The 24184-nt window shown below is 37.7% G+C and overlaps 1 pseudogene; it reads left to right on the plus strand.

Annotated features, from left to right (window-relative positions):
* The first annotated feature begins 7662 nt into the window (after nt 1-7662).
* On the plus strand, nt 7663-20091 carry LOC101584650 (annotated as a pseudogene).
* Nucleotides 20092-24184: the final 4093 nt, after the last annotated feature.

Raw genomic sequence — 24184 nt, forward strand, 5'->3', positions numbered from 1 at the left:
CTGATTGCCGAAATTTTTAAACAAATTTGCGATGAAAAAATTAAAATTCCAATTTAAATATACGTTGAAAGGCTTAGCTGGTTCAGTCGTCTTGTTCCAACCCCATGGAAAAGGAAAGTATCCCTAGAGGCCCACAGCAGGGACTGTCCTAAAGCTGCTTTCCTTCCCCTGTAAAGCTGATGCAGAGGCAGTCTATTGGAAAACCCAGTGCTTTTGTAAAGTGGAAAACTCAGTTGAACGATAAAAATACTCCATTTCAGGTAGAAATCTCTGTAGACAGCCTTTCAAAGTGGAAGCTTTTCTCTTAGGAAACACTGAAGGGTGAAATTAAGGCCTTCTGTCCTTGACACCCCTGCTGAGTGGAATTCGAAGAGACATCGCTAGGGCCATCTTTATTTTTGTTGGAATTATCAAGGTTTCTGCTGCAATGAACTAAAATTAATACTGAGTTTTAAGCATCTTGTCAATGTCTTCCTGAAGTGTGAAAAACACTAACTTTACTTGTAATGCTTTAAAATGTTTTTGATTGAAATAATAACTCAGCAAGCACAAATACCTATTCTTCAAGTTGATTGTTTTTTGTTGCTTCTCATTATCAATATCTACACAAACAGTTATGTTTGTGTCTAGTTGTCCCCCCAAAGCTGCATGCACTCATGGGGCAGCTTCTAGAGCTTGTGATTAATTTTTTTTTTTAACAGGAGATTGAACTCAGGCCCTTGCACTTGTCAGGGAAGCACTTATTCTACTGAGCCATCTCCCTGGCCCTGTGATTAATTCTTGATTCAGTGCTGGGATGACATGTGTGAGTGCTATACTGCTCTGGGGCTGATAATCTGCATACAAATGTAAGAAGGCAGACTTGCTAGCTTCCTCAGCTGCTGTCCCTACCTTTACTCTTTGCTGCCTTCCACCACCATGAACTGCTGCCCTCATCCATATGCCCCTCTGCCTTTCAGACAGCTGAGTATGGACTGAAACTTTCACTCACTGTGAGTTAAATGAACTTTTCCTTTCTTCATTTTGGGTGTTGTGTATTTTCTCCCAGCAATGAGAGAAAAGTAACTGAGATAAACACCTACCTGTTCTGCTATGTTACCATGGCCTTCATTCCATCTCTCTCATAAACTTCTCCAGCACTTCACTTACTATTGAATTTACACACAAAATTCATTATTTAACTCTTTCATTGCTCTATAATAAACTGTCTTTCCCCTTTATCTCACATCCACCTGCTCAGAAAGCATCAGCATATTAGTCACTTCCTATGGTGGGGACAAAATACCTGATACCCACAATTTAAAAGTGCAGGGATTTATTCTGGCTCAGATATCAGAGGTTTTGGTCCACGAGAAGCTAGGTCCAAGGCAAAATGGTATTAGGGAGGGACAAGGGAAGCCATCCTAGTCAACCAATGGCATCCAGGAAGCAGAGAACAAAAGCAGGAGCCAAAGTCAGAATATGCAGTCCAGTGTCTGCCCCTTCCAGCCAGCCACATCCTTGTGCAGCACACTGAGGTGTGAATTCCTCAAATGATTAATCAACTGTTGAAGGTAGTGGCCCCATACACCAGTTTCTTTCCAAATTCCCACTCTGAACACATGAGATTTGGGGTCACATTTTAGATCTCATATACAATACACTTTTTCTACTTATAGCATTAAAATTTTCAAGTATCACCAATTTATATTTTTAAAAAGTAACTACCAAGGCATGTAACTAGCAATATAGTTTCTATTTTAAATATCTTACAGTCTATCAGTTTATAATATTTTCTTCACTTTCCACTGCAAGCTGTCCTTATTCCATTGAAATCTAAAGAATACACTTTTATTCTTCATTTTAGCTCCAAATGGCATCTAGCAAATATGCGCACTTTGTATTCCTAGAATTTTCTTTTTTCAAGTAAACTTATCTTCCTATTTGTCCTCAAACAAGCCTTTTGGCCCTCCTCTTCCACTTTGTGACGTTGTCTACCTTCTCTGTCAAGTGTCTTTCATCTTCCTGTCAGGTTATCACCTGTGTTTCCAAGATTCTAAAATCTGCCCTTGCCCTCCAGACACTATTTCCAATGTCCAGTCATAATACTCAATACTGTAGCTTAAGAACTATTATATGAAGCCCTAGAGATGCGCCATCCTCAAAGCTAAACATTCTCACTGACTTATTTCAACTAATCACCCATCCTCCATGCCCTGAAAAGTAGATAGAATTCTCATCACCACAGATGTAGAAACTGATGCGTGGATAAAACTTGTGCCTGAAGCAACAGAGTCAACAGGTAGCATGAGTTAGAATTCAGACCAAATCCTAAGTTTGCATTCCTTTTACTTCACTATCAACTTGTTGTCTAAAACATAGATACTATATGCTTCAGATCAAAACCCTTCTGGATGCAATCTGATGAATTTCTCCATTCTCACCCAATAAATACATCTTCTTCTAAAAACCAGATTGTATTTCTACTTCACATCACCTTATTTGTCTCTCATTCACAGAGCCAACTTTCTCTCATTTTTCTCTCTAAATATTTCTTTTCATTCCTTTATCTTCAATTGTATAAGTCTCCTCTTTTCCAGTGCCCTGTAGGATATATTCAGATATCTTTTTCTTGTCCACTACTGTATCCCCAGGGGTGGGGAAAATATTAGGCTCTATTTGACATTCAAAGACCTTCAGGCAGCTGTAGTAAATAAAAGCACTGCATCCTAGGATTCCCCTTTATCTCACTTCTCAGAAAGCATCAATATATTAGTCACTTGCTGTGGCTGGGACAAAATACCCGATACCCACAATTTAAAAGTGCAGGGATTTATTGATGTTCAAAGCTATAAACTACTCATCAATGCCAACTCTGAGAATTATCTGGTTATTCAGGTAAGGAAGGTTCTCCCTAGGAGGTTATTGTTCATTTATTGAATGAAGTGCATGGCATACTTGAAGATTAGAGGAATAAGTGCTTAAATAATTGAATGAAACCACTTTTGCTTGCATGCTGATCACTATCAATATGTTGTATGCATGGACTTGTTTTATCTCTACAGTATTGTTATGAAGACTTTAAGCAGGGATTGGTGATGAGACTGTTAAGATTCTACAGGCAGCACCCTCTGACTCTGAAGGTTGTGCTTTCTGCTACTTAGACTTCTTTCTGCTTGCATAGTAGCTCAATCTGCCTCAGCCTTCTAAGGAACTACGGATTTCAGGTATATGCTGGCATGCTTGGCTTTTATTTATTTGAAAAACTCATATTTTTAGGTAGTATAAATAATTGAAACTTTAAAAGTATTAATTTTTGTTCATTTATTATATGAGCTTTACACATGTCACAGGTTAAGGATTATTGTCTGATTTGTAAAAATTTTTAAGTGTATATTAATATTAAACTTTTTGCTAATGTATTTATGACTGCTTTTCTATCTTTTTTCAAAGTAATTATTTATAAACTTTTATTTTTACCCATGACCATATGGTACTTTATTTAATAAATGTACCTCATAAAGAAAAATGAAAAAAATTAAATTTGAATGATCCTATAATGAAAATCACTTCAAAAGTGAAATTCCGCTTCAAAAATAAGTTAAAAGGAGAAAAATTATGACACAACCATATCTATTAGAGAATCAAAAATCTAATAATAAAACTTACAAAAACAATACTAACATATTCACTTTGGAAATATTTAAATATCATTGATACTCATGATTTTAATTTATGAAGTAACACTCAGACATCTCAGCTTCAAATTAAATGTACAATCACATCCATTATAATGACTTCTGAAAAAGAATTAAATTCTATTTACTGCCTACCTACTTTAAGAAATATTCTAAAATTTCGAGTGATATAAAAAAGCAGGCAAGGGGAAAAACGCTAATGGAAAATTTCATTCTTAACTTGTACTAATGGATGTCTCATAAATTATTAGAAGTATCTGATTTCATAATATCATTCCTTGTTACTTCAGACATGAAACATTTTTAAGAGTAGAAGCAAGTAATTAATTTAAAATAGTAAATATTAAGACTGCATTTGATTAAATGGTTTAAAGAACTTCAATGTATTTATGTTTTCTCTTACTTTGATTTTCAGTTTGAGTTTTGAATGTTTTATAACTTTTTAATCTATATTATTTCAGCTATTATTAAAATATCCAGTACTTTAAGAAAAATTGGGAAACATTCCTGGACCACTTTTCTCACTGAATGTTATCAAAAACCATCAACTACCTGTACTGGCTTTCTTTATTTTTGTCTTGATTCTGATTTTAACAATATTTTGCTACATCTGTAGTAACTATGAGATAACACTAATTAAACACGAGAATGTAATGTAAATGAACACTTTTTTTCTTGAATAGTAGGTACTCATAAAGTAAGGCATAAAAATGTGTTAATGTTATGAGAAGGTTTTGTGGTCAAGGGCATCACAAATGTAGATGGAGACCAAAAAGTTAAATTCAAATTTCTTACCTGGTGCTCTATTTTCTCATTTGAAGAAATCCTCACCCTGTGGTGAAGATGTGACTAGGACAGAAAAGTAATAAAATAAAATCATGGATGAGTATATAGCTGAGCAGCACCACACCTGCCTGGTAAGAACAAGGTCCTGAGTTTGATTCCTGGTAGGAGAGAGAGAGAGACAGGGAGAGAGAGAGAGAGAGAGAGAGAGAGAGAGAGGAGAGAAAGAGAAACAGAGAGAAAGAGAGACAGAGAGACACAGAAAGAAAGAGAGCAGAGAGACAGAGACAGAGACAGACAGAGAGACAGAGACTGACAGAGAGAGACAGAGAAAGAGAAAGAAAAAGAAAAAGAAAAAGAGAAAGAGAAAGAGGAAGAGGAAGAGGAAGAGGAAGAGGAAGAGGAAGAGAAAGAGAGAGAATCAGCAGACTAAGGTGCTTGCTTAGTCAGGCTCAGTGACTGGGGTTCAATCATTGGATTGCTATCAAGCCCCACCTCCAGGGCATGCTGAGATGGCAAGGGAGAATGGGCATGGTGGTACACACCTGTAATTCCAGTACTTGTGGTGCTGAAAATAGGAGAATCAGTATGAGTCTGATTTGTATGAGACCCTGTAGACCTTGTACTAAGTAGAGAGAGAGAGAGAGAGAGAGAAAGAAAGAAAGAAAAAAGAAAGAAAGAAAGAAAGAAAGAAAGAAAGAAAGAAAGAAAGAAAGAAAGAAAGAAAGAAAAATGAGGGAAAGAGAGAAAGAAAGAGACAGAGAGAGATGGACTTCCCATTTGGGACTGTGGTGATTCTCAGCCCTGGTTTACACTAGAACCACATGGAGAGGGAGAGTCCTTAAAGACTACAGGTATCGCTCTATTAGGTCAGATAGACTATCTGAGAGATGATACCTCACTATTTATTAATAATCCCTCCAAGATGAATAAAATAACATTTTTAGAGATACTATGGATGACAATCGTACAGAAATATATAATAAAATGTTTCTCAATAAAACTTTTGAGTACATTTTTTCTTCCTAATTTTTCAAAGGCTCCTTTCTGTGGCTCCCAAGTTGAGGCCTCTAAATCTAGAATTGCTGAAAATGGACATTCTTATGTACCACTAAAGATTTTCCCTAACAGCTGTGGTTAGAGACTAGTGATCTGTATTTTACCAAGTTGTCTAGTTGTTCGTGAAAACTTGTGATAACTTGAGGACCACTGGACTGAGTCAGGTATTTGTACAGGTCAGCCTAATTAAGAAGGATCAAGAGGCTAGCTCATTTCATCTGTTCTACACCAGAGCCTAACCTGGCATAGGCTTGTAAGACATGGTAGTAGAGTCAAAGTAAGAGAACAGGAAGAAGGGGGGGGGGGCAGCGGTACAGCTTAGTGGACTAAGCGCTTGTTTAGATAAGCGCAGGGGCCAGGGTTCGATGCCTGGCTCTGCATGCCATACCAGTCCCGCTTGCAGGCACGCTGAACTGATGATGGAGTCTGGGCCTGGTGGCATGCATCTGTAATCCCAGCACTAGGGAGGCAGAAATCAGGAGGATCACTATGAGTCTGGGCTGTGTAGTGAGACCCTGAACAAAAAAAAAAAAAAAAAAAAGGTGAGAGAACAGGGCTGGGCCCTGAGAATGAGCCTTATTAGGTCTGCATGTGTCCCTCTTATGAAGATTCTCGTCCCAATTTGAAAAGCTGTACATCCAGGTGTTTTGATGCTGCCTTTTTCTGACATTTCTAACCATATATGAACGCACATGGCATGTAATGGAAAAGAGTGAGAAAAAAAGAACAGAAATGGAGAGATCTCAGTTTTGCAGGGAAAAAAAAAGAGGGAGAGCAGAGGGGCTGGGACAGTACCATAGAATCAACATTTTGAGACAGATTTGAGGAAAATAAGCAGCTCAGTAATTTCACACCCAGAAGAGTTTCTTGGTAGATAGCAATGCATCCTGGAGCAAGAAACATGAAAAGAAACAAGCACTTTACAGGGACAGCTCTAGGACAAATAGCCACTTTGCTGAAAACATTCCATGAAGATCTACACGTTCAGTATCATGAGTCCGTCCACTGCGAATGTCAGCTAACTGTGTCCAGAGCGCAGTAGCATTCTGTTGGTGGCCAGTCACATTTGCTATTGTTTTGTAGGTGCTATAAACACAACCAGCTTAATGCAGCTCTGTTACCAAGGTCGTTTCTAGCACTTCAATTTCCAGCTCAAAGGATGGCAATACAATTCAGGCAACCCTGGTTTTCATTGTATAGTGCAAACCTGCACTTGAATGTAGGCCGCTTTACTTATTGACTGTTACCTAACCTTAAAGCATTTATGGCTTCTCATCTATGTCACGGGGAAGATAAAAATACCTCTTTTACTCTCTTTGATCCCTTGTTGTATCGTACCTAACAGAAGGCATTAATATACTATGTCTTCAGTAGAGGATATATTTTCTTATTAAATAATGACTTATTTAATATTTATAAAAATTTTTACTTAATAAAATAATTATTTTAGCATCATATACCTTACATAACTTCCATAGATATTTTGTTACAGAGACACCTAAATGTATATTTTTTGGATTTTTGTGCATCCCGATTTCTTTAATGCACAATAAATATTCATTTTATGCACACTTTTCATGTACATATGTTTTATGTACAAAAATTATCATAGTAGTTCACTAAATTGTTGTGTGATTACCTAAGTGTTTATTAAAATGGTACAGAATAAAGGAGGCAAAAAGAAAATAAAATACATGGGTGCATAAGTGGGTGCATTTTAATTTAATAGTGACTTCATTTTTATTTACTTGGAGTAGAAACCAGTATAGCATAGCGATGGAACATGAGACTATGAAGCACGTAGAATTTTTGAATTTAACGCACTATTTGGTGATTGCAAATCATCATCAGAGATTGAAAGACAGTAGTGTCAGCATTGAGAAAGTCACTAAACTGAGTCTCAAAATATTTGCAAAAGATGAATGCAATATTATTTATACCTTAGTTTTTACTCTAAGACAGACTTGCACTGGCCAATATAAGCAATTCATGCATAGCAGATGTTGAGTTAATAAACTCTCCCAAATGGAAAAACATCAATGGAAATCAGTGGAACCTTTTTGTGTTCCAGACCCATGCACACTGATTCAGTTGGGCAAAGCTCTGAGTGCAGGGGAGGAACTGGTTTAAAGCCCTTGACAACATGGCCATGAAGGAACAGACCATGACAGCAGTAACCCAAGCACCCAGGAAAGCACCCCTGAGACTTAGAAGGTACAATAAGAGAAAAATGATTAATTTTAACCATGATAGTTAGAAAAACAACTGCTTGTTTTCCTGAGCACAGCTGCAGCTCCAGAGATTGTCTTCCCATCTTCCGTGTGTGGACATGGTTTTGCCTGCTTTTCCTGATGCGGTCTACCCCCTGTCATGAGTGCAGACTACATGCATCCATGCACAAACATGTGGTGGACAGCCGTGCTTTGTTCAGGTTGATACAAATTAGTGTGCTTCTTCAGGCCCCTAGCAGACCTTAGGTACTGAAAACACCACTATCCAGTGTTATTGTTCATATGGCTTAACTAAACGTGCAATACTTAGGCAACATAATTAATAATAACGTATTTTTTTCTTGTGGATAGATTAATACTGGACAGGTAGAATGATACAGAAAGAATGTACATGCTCATCTGAAATAAAACCTGCTATTTCCTTCTGAGAATTATTCAGTAGGCTGTGGATGAAATCCTGGTCTAGCCACATCTTGCTGACTGATTTTCTGTTAATAATTCTTTGTCATCCATCTCTTCCATTCATTTCACCACTAAATCCCCAGGCTGTACTTGTGTTTTTCACTACTAAATCCTCAACCTATAGCTCATAGTACAAATGTAATAAGTTATTAACCAAGGAAGCTAGGAACTTCTCATACTTTGTATAGAATAAAAAGCATGATATTAATATCTTTAAAAAATAATAGCATGAATCAAGTCTGATTTATACAGACTTAGGGAGTTAGCCCCAACCACTAAAGGCACAGCAAAGCTAAGTTGTAGAGTTACGCTAGTGGATTATCAGTTGCTCTTGTTGCCAGCATATGAGAGCCATTGGTTTAATGGTACGATTTTTTTTTTTCTCTCTACAGTTCTGGAGGTCAGAAGTCAGACATAGATCTTATTTTCTCGAACTGTATTTTTCCCCATTGATTCTATGGGATATTTGCTTTCTTTCTCATTCAGACTGTTGGCAGAAATTATTCCCTGGTGTTTTTAGGACTAAAGCCAATATTATTTTGCTGGCTGACTTCTGCAAGTCTTTCTCAGCTTTCACAAGCTGTCTGAAATGCATAGTGCATGGCACATTTCCTTCCTCATCAAAATCAGTAAACAACTTCAAAGACTTTTGACTCCTTATTCTTTAAAGCTCCAAACAATGTTTCTGCCTTATCATTCCTCTTTTAATTAATCATGTATCTCTATATTGCTAATGTAGGATAATTTGCTCATTTATTTATTCTTGTAGTGCTGTACGTTGATGCCAAGGCCTTGAAAATGCTAGGCAGACACTTGATCAATGAGTAATACCCCATACTGAGATCTCTAATAATATCAGCTGCTTAGCAACCTCAAGTAGCCCCTGAAAAATTCCTTGGCATATAAAGTCACATGCTCATCATTTCTAGGCACTGAGGAGTGAAAGAATTTGAATGCTGTTATTTTATGCATCATAGAAAGAACCATACAAAAATTTTAGCATCTACCATTAATATATAGCACCAAGGTATAACAGGTTGGAAGAGGCACTGTGGCCCTCAGAGACCCTCCATAAAATTGCTGGGAGCAAGTGGTTAGTTGCGTAGTTTAAAAGGTCAAGGTCACCGCAGCATGACTCCATTAGGATCTCTCAATTTCTGGGTGATGGCATTTCTGTCCACCCACCATACTCTCCTTGCGTTTAGAGCCATTCCTGGTCTATACATCACTGCTTGTGACCTAGGGCAAAGGAAACTGGCCCTGTTATCCTGTTGTCTTTGCTTTTCACTACTCTATAATAATCCTGCTATGGTCCATTGACTTTTATTGTCTATCTTCAGCACAGATGCAGTGGTGACAAACTAATTTCTTACTTGCTTCCTCATGGCAATGGATTGAAATATGTACACTCAAAGATATTTTCAAATCTAGTATCACTAACCATAAAGGCATTATTATTTGGGAATAAAGTCTGTATGGATATAATTCAATGGAGGATTTCATGGTGAGATCATCTTGGATTTATGAGGAACCATGAGTTCAATGATTAATGACCTCATAGGTCATACTTCATAAGCCAGAAAAAGAGAAGAACGTGTGGAGATGAAGACAAAGACTCTAAGTATGTTTCCATAAGTTAAGGAATTGCAGGATCCACAGAAAGATGAAAAGATAAGGAAGGAGTCTTTCTCACAGGACAGTTACGTTTATAGAATCCCTGCCGATCTCAGTGTAATCATGACAGCAGCAGAGGAAGATTTCTATGGACAATAAAATGCTACTTCTGAAATTTCACATTTCAATAATTAATCTCTGAAACACATCTAGTAAAATTTATGAAAAAAATCAATGTTTTTTTCTCAGTATTGATAAAAGTAGGTAATAAATAAGAAGTATAAATTTATATTTCTTAGGTATTGCCTCATAAGAGCCTGGATTTCTAGAAATGTGATCAGCAAAAAAAAAAAAAAAAAAAAAAGTTTTGATCTCTCTTCTATTACAGATTTTCCTTTTAAATATGTACATATATGTTAAATTATAATACAGTTTATTATCATTTTAAATATAGCAACTAGTACTTAGGGAATTTAGTATTATAACATTCTTAGATAATTAAGTATAGTTTATTTCAGAGACTGCTTCTCTCCAAAATAAGAGTAGGACTCTAAAATAGGTGTATACTAATTTTCCTGAACACAGATGTGAAAAAAAATCTGTATTTTTTATGTATGATAAACCATACATGTGTATGTAGATAAAATCATGCCTTTCCCCTTCTTTTCTTTTATACAGAGAACATACCTGATGCCTGAAAGCTAAATAGCATTTGTTTACCCTACTAATGATTAGCAAGATTAGAATTCAATTTCCTATTTTCTCTTTTTATTTATTTGTGTGTGTGTGTGTGTGTGTGGCCAGCTCAGCCCACCAGGGGGCGGGGCTGGCTGACATGTGGTGCTGGGGGATTGTACCGCGGCCCCTGTGTTTTGCCAAGTTTGTTCTAAGTAGGTGCTTTAGACCACTGAGCCATCTCACCAGCCCCTATTTTCTCTTGAAACAAAGAAACTTATGTTTTAATCACCAAACTCTATTTTCCTTTAAAAACTCCATATTTTTCCAGAAACTTCAGAACTTGGAAGGTGGAGGCAGGACAATTGCTGTGCATTCGAGACTAGCCCGAAGGGCCAATGAGATAGCTCAGCAGACTAAGCCTGTTTTGGCAAATGTAGGGACCAGGGTTCAATTCCCAGTCCCACATGCTGCACGGGCCCCACCGCTGGGGCACACTTCCAGAAATACATAAAATGAAAAAAAAAAAAAAAAAGGACATTCTCCTCAGTCAGAAGCAGGAGGATAAAAATAAAAATAAAAATAAAAATAAATAAAAAAATAAAAAAAGAAGCAGGAGGATGAGCCCAGCGTGGACTCAGGCCCTAGTTCCATCTGGATGGAAGCGGCAGCAGCAGCAACAGTGACTCCTGAGGAAGAGAATGAAAAAGGAAAAGCGATCCTTTCTGCAGCTGATGGTGTTATTGCCTTTGGGGTGGTAATGTTTCTGGAAGAACCTCGACTGCCCAGGGACTTTCAGACCCTGCTGCTCCTAATCTTTAGTCCTCTCCTGATCACTTTAGAACTAGGATTGCCAGGGACCTGGATGCACTGAAAGCACATGTACCCAGGAGTATGTGGGCCCATCTGATAACACTCCTGAATAGGGCTCCATTCTGGTGTCAAACGTTGACAATGTGAGGACTTTCTAATTAAAACCATTGCTAAACGGGTCAAGGTATGGCTTTTAAACTTCGATTCAAATAGCATATTTTAAAATATCTCTTGAAAACGTGAAGCCCCTGCCTTTATTTTAAGACAGTTTCTGTTGTCATTGAGAATAAATGAACACATGTCGGAAGTAAGATTCTCATCACCCCTTATCAAAATGCTGGAGCCCGGGAGGCTGAATCAACCGCTGTTGATTTCTTTTCTCCTAGTTCTGGAGCTTGACAGCCCACGATTACGGTGTTGGCAGGAGTGGATTGGTTTCTTCGGAGGATGCTCCCCTTGGTTTCTAGAGAGCACCTTGCCCTTCTTCTCGTGGCCTTTGCCCTGAAGTGTATTATGGGTATTCCCTTGCACATCCAAATTCGTTCTTAGAAGACATCCCTTAGATTGGAGTAGAGCCACTCTGAGCCTCAGTTTGCCTGAGGAATCTCAGTTACCTGTCTCTGAGTCAGCCACGGTCTGTGATATCTGGAGTGGAGGGTTCAACAGGTGAATCTGTGGACAGGCAGCATTCAGACCATGACATTTTATTTTATTTCTAACCATTCTATTTTAGGCTGTGCTGTTAATAGGTGATCAAGGACAGCTCAAACAGTCATAATCAAAGAATTCATGTCAGAGTAGGATCCTGCAAGTCACATGATCAAAAGTCTGAACTTTTCTTCTGCAAACACCCCTCTGATGTTCCAGGTACTGGCTTTGTGGTACTGCTCATTAAAGCCAAGTTTGGAATGCATCGTGGAAGGCTTACAGCACAACTTTATTCATTGGATGTGTTCACTAAATCTCATCTGAACTTCCATAGCCATAAAATATTCCTGACTTTTCTCCCATCACTTCTGTTATTTGCTGCAACAGACTTTCTCGTTGTTTGCATTGTGACATATACTTGTAAATTGTGGAGAAACACAGTGTACATAAGGTTCCACAAGTCTCAATACTGTTTAAAATGGAAGCCTGTGAACGTGAAAAATACCAAAGTGAAAGTAATACCATTTATTTGCCTACCTGGACTTGAATTTTATCCTCAGTATATTTTTATTTATTCAGCCTTAAAGCTAGAGATTTTGGCATCATTTTCCACAGATCTTTCTTGTAGCCAAGTCTGTCTGTCTCTCTATCTACAATCTCTCATCATCTGTATCTCTGTCTGTCTGCCTGCCTGTCTCTATCTATCTATTTATCTATCATCTATCCTATATCTATGTATCCCCTATCTATGTCTTACAGATCATTTTCTATGTGCTCACTACCACCTCTATGTAATCCACTCCTCCATGATTTCACTCCAGGGTGTTGCTTACCATGGAGGAATCTTGATCTTTCTCCATTTAATTTGAATTCTCTTCCAGTCTAGCTCTCATACCTCTTTACCCCTCCATTTCCTACATTGTCACTTTCATTCTGTTCCCTAATTTTCAGTGTGGGCTCTAGAGTAGCTCTCATGAGCAACTGTAACAAAGTATAAAACCTTAGACTCTTGGCAGGTAAGATATTTAAGCCTAACGTCATATCACATCCTATTGGAGTGACAGAAAAAACTTTCAAGTTTGCATTTCTTTTGTTAGTTTATATGGCTGTTTTACTTTTTTTCTATTGGCCTAAAATTGTTCATGGCTTTATTGTAACCAGGTAGAAATTCTAAATGTCAATTTGAAATGGAAGAATTTGCAGATCTGTCATATTTTTTTAGGTCATAAACATGTTATCAAAAATACTCACCTCATAAATTATAAATAGAAGGAGATTATTTAGAGAAATCAAAAACCAAACTGCATGAGAAATGCTTCAAAGACTCAACAACTTGGATGTCATTTTTTTGAAAAGGTTTTGCACATTAAAAGAAATCACCAAAATCCGGACATGGTGGTGTACACCCTTCATCCCAGCTGCTGGGGAGGCTGAAAACAGGAGAATCACTATGAGTTTGATCTGCACAGTGAGACCCTGTAGACCCTGTACTAAATATATTTTAAGAAAGAATAACTATTCTCACAGGAACCAATAATATAATTGCTAAATGGTTTAAAGATGCCCTCAGTAAAATAATAGTGATAACAGCAACAACAACAACAACAACAACAACAACAACAACAACAACAACAAAAAGACCAACCTGAACTGTATTGTGATAATCTGTTTCCAAAATAAAAGCTTCACACTTTGAAATATATGTCTTCAGTTACTTCTGAAACTGTTTGGCTGGGCAGGCAATATAGACTTATTTCAAGTGTTTCTTAAACAAAAAAGGAAATTTGCTGAAATAGATGACTGAAAGTCAACTAAGGCAATGCATAATTATGAAGTTCATTCTGCCTCCTGCTCAGGTCTCATGACTGGCTTCAGCTCTTCCTCATTTAGGGCCAACTTACAGTAGGACAACTTCCACAGTACCAAATACACAAATTCTAAAAATTTCCAATCTTTATAAGATAATGTATTTCTCTTAAAATTCTAACTGTATAATATTCAAATAATGGAACTTAACCAAAAAAAAAGGGATACAGATGAATGTCCATTTTGTATCTGTGTATTCAAAATGGTTGGGATGGACATATAGTTACATTCTCTTAATGAATAGAGTGATTTCTTCTAATGGTGTTTGCAGATAAGATATCATGTCCGCATCTTGTACAGCAATTAACCACTAGGAAGAAGGTATGCAATGCGTTAATTATTGAAACTGTCCTACCAGTTTGATTTGAAACTGTCTCACTACTATTTGTTTATCAATAAAATTATGGGGAAAAAGATAGGATAGATATATAGTTACATTCTTTTAATGAATAGAGGGATTTGTTTTAATAGTGCTTGTAAATAGGATATCATGTCTGCATCTTGCACAGCAAATAACCACTAGGAAGACTGTATGCAATGTGTTAATTATTGAAGCTGTCCTACCAATTTGATTTGAAACTGTCTTATTTCTACTTGTCTCTCAATAAAATTATGGAAAAAAATTCTAACTGTAATCACACTGCATTGCTTGCAAAGTGGTTACTTGAAGATACTAGAATATATATTCCTAAAATTGAATGTTTGATTGACCCAATCTCCACCCTGATGTAGGGCCCGGGTGTGGGACGTGGCCTGAAATTTTAGAATGGAGTGCATGTCCGTGCTTAACTATAGGACGTGGCCTGAAATTTTAGAATGGAGTGCATGTCCGTGCTATAGAATCAATGCATGTTGAAGTAGAAACTACTTTTAAATAAAATGAGACAAAGACACAAAGCAAAGAATAGCCATTCCCCCAGTGTGAAGTGGTCAACAAGGGCTTTGCAGAAGATGCTAAAATAAATTCCAACACAATCCATTTGTGGCAGGCTTGTTGATTTAAAAAATGGAGCTCTTTTATTACAAAACACTGAGAAGAGTCTGAATTGATGAAGTATTTATTACAAGGTTGAAGAATACTCTAATCCAAATACTAATAAATTTAAACAGCAAGCAACAACAGTATCCAAAGATAAAGCTTCTCAAACAGGTCACAGCATGCCAACTCCCTTGCTACTCTCACTCAGGACAACAATGTGCTGCCCTGGAGCAGGAAGCAGACTCATTTAAGATGACTTCGGGGCACCTCCCTTCCATTCCCACAGCACAGCTGCTTCCAAAGAACCAACAGTCAGCAAATCCTGCCCAGGACTTCCCCTAATCCGAGGACTCCTATGCAGTGTGGACACCCTGGAGCTGGAGATTCCTTTCCAGTCTCTTACCTTCAAAGCCATTGCTCCTGCCCAACCCTTGAGCCACTCAAGAAAAATAAACTCAGGGGCCAGGGAGATAGCTCAGTGGAATAAGCACTAGCCTGGCAAGCAAAAGGACCTAGTTCAATCCCTGGTTCCGACAAAAAAATCACAAGTTCCAGCTTAGCCTAGCCTTTTTATTAGAAAAATGGATTGACCCTGTTGGAATAAAAAAAAAAAAAAAAAAAAAAATCTCAGAAAAGAAAACTGGTTGTTTTTGAGAAATTCAGATTTTTTCAGAGAGCTACAATTATCATTAGGACAAAGCACAAACTGTGGAACACATATATCACTATGGTATGGTGTTTACTGAAAGAAACATAAGTTTTTTTTTAAAAAAAAAGTGTTACCTATTTTGCATGGTTACATCTAGTAATCTAAACAAATACTTTGAAGACAACAATGTGCACTATCAAAAACATTGTTGAATTCCTTTCAACTTATTTTTGAAATCCTGTATCATTTCTGTTTTTATCATTTTTAAAATTCTATTTAAAATAAAAAAAGAAATAGCTACCAAAAAATGAATTATTTAAGAATAAAAACAAAGAGAAAAGAAAAAACTTGGAACAATGGAGGGGTAGGGATTGAAACACAATTTTGTTGCACCTGGAGGCCTGGATTTAGACAACTTCAGTATTTCAAAGCCCCTGTCTGATCTTTCCCTCACTTTGTTTGGATAGAGGATAAAGAGAAATATTTCATATAGCTGTGGAGCCCAGCGAGACCTAGACTTGCTGCTTCCCGGACTCCAGCTCTCTGCGTTCATGCTCTCTCCTATCCCGTGACAAGGGGCTCACCTCACGACCTTCCAGTTACACACAAGGGAGAAACTTGTCTCTATGCAGTCCACATGCAGTGGAGGCTTTTACATTATTGTTGTCCGGGTATCTGTTCTCTATCTTCTGCCCTCAACAATTATAGTCTAAATTGCCATTCTCCAGAAGGAAGCAAATATGTATTTGCATATATAAAAATCTGTTTAAAACATCCATCCATCCTTGGGGATGGGGAGATAGCTCAGCAGTCTAAACGCCTGCTTGACAACTGCAAGGACCTGGAAGGATTTTTTTTTTCTTTTGTGGGGGTGGCTCAGGCTGCCTTAAGTGCAGGTGTGGTGTGACATGTGGAGCTGGGGATTGAACCGCGGTCCTGCAAGCCTGAGTGAGTTTGCCCAGGCAGGCAATTAAACAACTGAGCTAACCGGCAAACCCCCTGGGACCTGGGTTTGATCCCTGGTACTGCATGTCATACTAGTCCCAGAACCCCAGGCACACTGTGCTGGGTATGGACACCATACGTGGTGGGGCACACCTGTAATCCCAGTGCTGGGGAGGCTGAGACAGGAGGATCACTGTGAGTCCAAGCTGTGTAGTGAGACTCTGTACCAAATAAAAGATTTAAAAATAACACAAATAAAATATCTATCCTCTCAAGTAATTATGGCATAAATATCAAAATTCTTTCTTCCAGATATTTGAAATGTACAATATATTACCATTATCTATAGTCAAGCTCATGTAAAACAGCACACCAGTATAACTGATGCGGTCACCAGAACTCACTGATCAGCCTTTTCCTAGTCTTCTTTCCACCATGTTTCCTTAGCTAAAAACATAAATAAGTGAAAGTGAAGATGCCCTCTGAACTTACAGGAAGTTTGTAGACCTATATAAATATCATGTATATTTTTATAAAATTATGTAGTTATATATGTCTTTAGTGTCTTGTGATTTATAGGATTAAAGTTCCTTTCAAGCAGGTGCAGACACTGGGGGTTCAATCCCTGGGACTGCCATGCCCACCCTGCCCCCAGGGCATGCTAAGTAGGCAATTGAGACTGGGGCCTGTAATCCCAGCTCTTGGGAGGCTGTAAACAGGCAGATCACTATGAGTCGGATCTAGTAGTGAGACCCTGAACACCCTGTTAGACCCTTCCCTAAAATACAAAAAACAAAATAACAAAAAATCCCATACTGCCTCTTCATAGTAGAAATCTCATTTTGCCTTAATTTTAAAAAAATCTATGGTCTTCTTTTATATCAATTAATATGGAAATTGACTAAAATATTTTCCTTAAAATGAATCACATGTTATTAAGTGAAAAAGTAGATAAAACAAATCTTAAATGAAATGAAGTGAAAAAAGAATTCCTCGTACTTAGGTTAATAAGAAGGTATTTGTTGGACTGCAAAGGCTAGGCAACATTAAAACTTTTTTTTTTTTAATTTTCTGACAGTCCTTTATTATTGTAATTTTTAAACTTAAATAATTCTCTGGATAAAAGGATACACTAGGTTGTTTGGAAATTAAATAAATGAGTCCTTTGCAAGCAATTGAGGAGACCAGTCACCTAGGCAGCGTGTGTAGAGTGAGGCTGGGAAAACTTTGGACAAACGCCATTTTGGAATCAGACGCAGCCATAGAAAAGAAAGGAAAGGAGAAGGTAGAAAAGAAAGCCAAAATCCAACAAGACTGAGGAGTCACCGGAAGGAAAGGAAGAAAATATTTCTCATAAAGCTAAAAGAGTTAAGAAGAAAGTAAGGCCTTCTGAAGTTGACATGAATCCTTCTAATTCCAAAAAGGCAAAAAGCAAGAAGAGCCACCCCAGGATGAAGTTATTTCCCTTAAAACCAAAAGTACAAAAAAGCAAAAGGAGACCACTGAAGAGGAAGTTGCCTCTCCTAAAATCAAAAAAGCAATAAAATATCAGGTGCTTTCTGAAGAAGACATAGGTGCTCCTAAGCCCAAAAAGATGAAGAAAGAAAAAAACAAACAACAACAATAAAGAAACAATGGAGAAATTGGAGCAAAAAGCCCCAGACTGAAAAACAGGTTATCTCATCCTGAAGCTGATTCCAATGGTGCCACCAGTAAAGAAAATAACAGTGAGATAAAGCAGGAAATACCTGTGGAACAAAAAGAAGGCTCTTTCTCTAATTTTTCCATATCTGAAGAGACTGTGAAGCTTCTCAAAACTCGAGGGGTGACCTTCCTGTTTCCTATACAAGCTAAGACTTTTCACCATGTCTATAGTGGGAAAGACTTAACTGCACAGGTGCAGACAGGCACAGGGAAGACTTTCTCTTTTGCCATCCCTTGGGTAGAGAAACTTCAGGGACAGCTGCAAGACAGGAAGAAAGGCTGTGACCCCAGGTACTTGTTCTTGCATCTACAAGGCAAATCAAGTAAGCAGAGACTTCAGTGATATCTTGAAAAAGCTGGCAGTGGCTTGTTTTATGGTGGAATACCAGAGAGGTCAAACCGAATGAATGTACGATGGGATTGATATCCTGGGTGGGACTCCTGCTTGTATCAAAGACCACTTACAGAATAGCAAGCTGGATCTCTCCACACTCAAGCATGTTGTCCTAGATGAAGTCGGCCAGATGTTGGATATGGGTTTTTCTGATCAAGTTGAAGAGATTTTTGACTTACAAGAGAGATTCTGAAAACAATCCTCAAACTTTGCTTTTTTCTGCAACTTGTCCAAGTTGGATATTTAATGTTACTAAGAAATACATGAAATCTACGTATGAACAAATGAACCTAATTCATTAAAAAAGACTCAGAAAACAGCAATAACTGTGGAGCATCTGGCTATCAAGTGCCACTGGACTCAGAGGGCAGCAGTTATTGGAGATGTGATCCACGTACACACCAGCCATCAAGGATGCATTATTGTCTTCTGTGAGACCAAGCAAGAAGCCCGGGAGCTGTCATGCAGCCCTAAAGCAGGATGCCCAGTCATTACATGGTGACACTCCATGGAAGCAAAGAGAAATCACCTTGAAAGGTTTTAGAAATGGTGGTTTTTGGAGTTATGGTGGCAGCCAATATTGCTGCAGATGGACTAGATATCCCTGAAGTTGATTTAATTGTACAAAGCTGTCCACCAAAGGATTTAGAGTCTTACATTCATTGTTCAGAGTGGACAGGCTGAGCCAGAAGGATGGGGGTTTGTGTTTGCCTCTATCAGCACAAGGAAGAATATCAGTTAGCACAAGTAGCACAAGTAGAGTAGAAAGTGGGAATTAAATTAAAACAAATAGGAGTCCCTTCTCCAACAGAAATAATAAGAGCTTCTAGCAAAGATGCTATTAGGCTTTTGGATTCTGTGCTTCCTACTTCCATTGGCCACTTCAAGCAGTCAGCAGAGAAACTGATAGAGGAGAAGCGAGCCATGGAGGCCCTGGCTGCAGCACTGGCCCACATTGCAGGAGCTACATCAGTAGACCAGCGCTCTTCGATCAACTCAGAGGGGAGTTTTGTGACCATGATCTTAAGGTGCTCAACTAAAATGCCTAACATGAGTTATGCTTGGAAAGAGCTTAAGAAGTAACTGGGTGAGGATAGTGATCCCAAAGTGAAGGGAATGGTCTTTCTCAAAGGGAAGCTGGGTGTTTGTTTGGATGTCCATACTGCTGCAGTTACAGAGCTACAGGAGGAACGGCATCACTTGAGATGCTGGCAGCTTGGTGAGGCCACAGAGCAGCCAGAGTTGGAAGGACCAAAGGAAGAATTTCGAGGCTCCAGGGGTTTGGAAGGTGGCCATGGTTTCAAGGGACAGCAAGATGGAAGCAGAGGCTTCAGAGGACAGCAGGGAGGAAACAGAAACTTAAGGGGACAGAGATCAGGAGGTGGCAATAAAAGTAACAGATCCCAAAACACAGGCCAGAAGTGGAGTTTTAGCAAAGCATTTGGGCAGTGATAAGAAGTAGAGGTTTTATATGGCAGAAGCAGAACTATGTTTAGCAATGTGGAACTGAGTGCTGTTTTTCACAGAATTAATAGCACACTGAACTTCCTTTTGACCACTTGGACAGTTCCCAACCCTTGCAGAGGGTAAGGGTTCATCTAAATTATTTCATTTGATCATTGTCATTTCTGACAATTGCTATTGCTTTTCATCAGATTTTCATTTGCAAAGGAAAATGAATTTATTACATGTTTATTCTAATATAGCATCTAGATTATAAGATAAAATCAAGCACATATTTGCCTATACTGTATTGGTAAGTTGATTTTTTTTTTGTAATACTGGGGATGGAACCCAGGATCTTGCACATGCTAAACATGTGCCCCACCACTAAGTGCCATCCCCATTCCCCAGAGTATTTCCTTATAGTAGTGTCCTTCCCTAAAGTAAAAGCCTAAATGAAGCAGCACTCTCTGAAGGACTGCTTTATCCTTTGAAAGAGAAGGCTTTCATCTGTAATTGGCATTCTTTGGCCTCCTGCTAAACAATTACTTGTGTGGTCCTGCAACATATCTTCTGAGAATTGATGCAGAGCAGTCTTTTGAAATGAGATTTTGAACTTAGTTGAGCTGCAACAGATTTTACTGGTATATGCTCTAGGTTTGGAGGATGAAATACATTCGGTACAGTTTCCCCACATTAGCGTGCATTTTGATATGCTTTTATCTCACTGTGATTCATGCTTCAGAGTATTCACAGATAGCATATATAGAAGTACATTGTGATGGAAAGCCAGTGACTTGAAGAGATTTCAAATGTTTAAGATGTCGCCATCTCTTTCTTTGGAAGTAAGGAGGCCAGATAGAGTTTAAGTGGGTGTGCTCCATTTCTTCCTATTGAAACATGATTGCTGTTTACCAAGAATGAATTGAAGAAAGTGAGGGTATCAGTCTTGTATTGCTGAAGAGTGTGTCAACACCTTTATGTATTGGGAAACTACCAAGAGGCTAACTTCTAGTGGGTTATGAGGGGTCTTTTCATAAAGTATATGATCATGGGAGTCTTGGGACCAGCTTTGGAAGAAAGCGAAAATTACACAGTTTGTCTCATTTTCATTCAATTACTTTGAGCACCTTGCAGAAAGGACCCTGAGAGCCAGCTCAGCACCTGATCCTGAGGCAATGCCTTTTTCTGTCTGAACTTCCTTGAATCCTGCCCTCTTAGAGTTCTCTTGACTTTTATTTCTTGTCACTCTTATTACTTTACTTCTGTCCTCCTGGTGTCCTGTCAAGCCACAGAGAATTAGGGGAAAGTACTGGGTAGTAGCCTATCCACATGTGCTCTAATTTATTAGATTCTGCTTTTCCCCAAATACTGGGGGGTATGCTTTAATAATAATGAAAATATTGGAAATTTAAGATAGGAATAAATGGCTCATAAAGATATGATAATTGAACAATCAAGTATAAAAAGTAAAAGGAAACGAATAATAGCAATTTTACCTCATACAATTTGATTCTAAGAAAAACATGCATGTTTGGCTAATGAAGCTAATTGTTTCTTCTGGATCCCCCAACTCAAACCACATTTATAAATCTGTAATTCAGCTTCTCTTTGGTTTAAATGGGCTTTGGGGCTAACGTGCAAAAGTTGTTTTTACTATTTTTTACAGAGAAAATATTTTCTAATTTATGTGTCAGACAGGTTAATGGACTTGAATTACAACCATTTTTTTATGCTGGGGCTGCCTGTGCAGTGGTTTCTCTACAGTTGTATCTACAGGTTTTTACTGTAAAATGAATTAATGTATCAGATGCTACTTTCTGTCATAATAAAGATGCTAGTGCTTTAAAAAAGAAGTTATATAAATGAAACATATTTTCCAACAGTATATGCAGCCAAAGGATGATTTCCACATTATGATATGCTCATTAATATGCATCAAAACACTCAGCTAGATTTACCCTAATTGTGGCAAATATATGGTTTCTTTGGGAGAAATCAAATTAATTCTACCTGGCATAATTCTTTATATAGTTAATTAATTATATCATTAATTTTAACTGGCTGAAGGTGGAATTATTCTTCTAACACAGACCCAGTTAATTATTTGTCCATATGCCTCTGATCTGACACCTGCTTCACCTTGGCAAGGCAGACTCGCATGTTTCCCCGGGCTTTCCAGACTCTGCCAAGGACAGTGCCACCAACAGCCACCAACCAGCCTCCTGTCAAGGAGAATCAGGATTCCACCCATTAGCACTACTGATGGAAAATAGGTTTCATTTATGATGTCTGTTTATAGATAATCTTAAATGCATATAAAATCCTTTGAAATATATTAATTGACATCATTAACAAAATATACTTATCCCTCACTACCCTCCCAAAAGATTTATACACATGCAAGCATGCACATCTTAGGAATGCCGCATGAGTAAACTGAAGGTATTTTCCTTGATCACAAAAGGTATCACAGTGTGGTTTGAGAATACTGCCATTGACTTGTAATTATTTTTTAATGTTTAGTACACATTAAATTCACCTAGGTGTTAAAGCAGTATGATTGAATGATACAATCAATGTTCAATTTTTTTTCAAAACACTACATTAAAATACATATTGTCATTAATTTGCCATCAAAATCCATGTTTAAAATTCTTTTAGCACACATATTCCACCATTCTGGTTACCTTCCTAAGGCATTGTGAAGTCCTGTTTCCTGAGTATCTTTAGTTCACTGTAGTGCTTGCTTTGATGTTCTGAATCAACTTAAAACACTTACTTTACATGATCTGATTTGACTTTGAGGGACATCCAGAAATCATGGAGTCAGATTCAGTGAATCAGGTGTGGAGGACTCAGCATGCTTTTTTCCAGGCTGGCTTTCCTTTGGATGTCACTTAGCAGCCGCATTTCCTGCATCAGAATTACTTCAGAAAGAGACAAGAACAATGAGATAAGTGTGTTCAAAGTGAAAAGGAGTATTTTAAGGAGGATTAATGGCAATCTGCCTTCACTTTAAACATAAACACTGTATATGTTTATTAACACATATGTGCACAAATCTATACGTATGTACACACTACTCCTGGACACCAAGTTATAAACCTACTATCTCAGAGTTTTGCTTTAGAAAGTATTCTGCATGGAATAGGACAAAAATGCAAATATAAGAAATAACACTCCAGGAGATTAAAATATCTAATAAAACACTCTGGTTCTATATTGTTATGTTTTCCTCATCCTGTAGATTCTACTGGACATACATGCAGTAATATTATTTCAGGATGGTGGAATAGAAACTGACCATAAAATGTGAATATGATTTGTAATTATTCCTCTCTTAACTTTATTGACTTCCTATTCATTTTGCATTAAAGTAGAAAATAGCCTCACAAATGTGAAAAAAGAACTGTAATGAAAAATTAAATCAAATATGGTTAAAGAGCAGATAGATGATTTTTGCTAGTTACTGATACATTGATGTTTCCTCTTCACTCTGTTTTCTCATAATTTAGGAAGAAATAGAGAGGCTGCCAAATGTGGTAGGAATTTAAAAACCATTAAATTAAGCATAATAAAATAATAGGGAAACCAAAAGTGATGGCCAGAAGTAGGTAAATATGAAATGAAAAATCTCTCAATTATGTCAACAACCATATTAAATTTAACTGTGTGAATTAAAAAGATAAATCCAGCAAGTGGAAAAAATACATTCAACTATGTCAGAAGCCAACAGTCATTTGAGTAAAAATAAACTTAAATTCCAAGAACTATTACCTTGCCTTTGTGAACCTAAATTAATCCTACTTGTTTAAATGCAGAGGCTATGTTTTGGAGAACATAACAGATTTGTGAATGTTTATGGAAGAAGCTATCTCAGCTGTTTATCTCAAACTGTTCTTTTTTTAAAAAAAAATAAGAAATTAAAATGCATTATGAAGAGTATTCTTTGGCCAGAATCACTCAGATTTGAAGCCTGGACACTAAACAGGGCTCCATTTTTTCATTTTCCAATTTGTCTTCTGTCTTAGTTACTCTTCTCTCTTGTTGGGACAAATACCCGACACTCAAAATGAAGGAAGGAAAGGTTTATTTAGCTCACAGTTACTGGAGGTTTCAGTCCATACTCAGCTGGGTCCAAGGCAGAGTGGCACAAGGCAGAGAGCAACCTTTCATGGTGGTGGCAAAGAGCAAGAGCACAAGGGAGGAGTAGCAGCAGCTCAAGTAGCTAGCTTCTCT

This window comes from Octodon degus, unplaced genomic scaffold (genome assembly GCF_000260255.1).
Source record: "Octodon degus isolate 3935 unplaced genomic scaffold, OctDeg1.0 scaffold00289, whole genome shotgun sequence".
Taxonomy (NCBI): Eukaryota; Metazoa; Chordata; class Mammalia; order Rodentia; family Octodontidae; genus Octodon; species Octodon degus.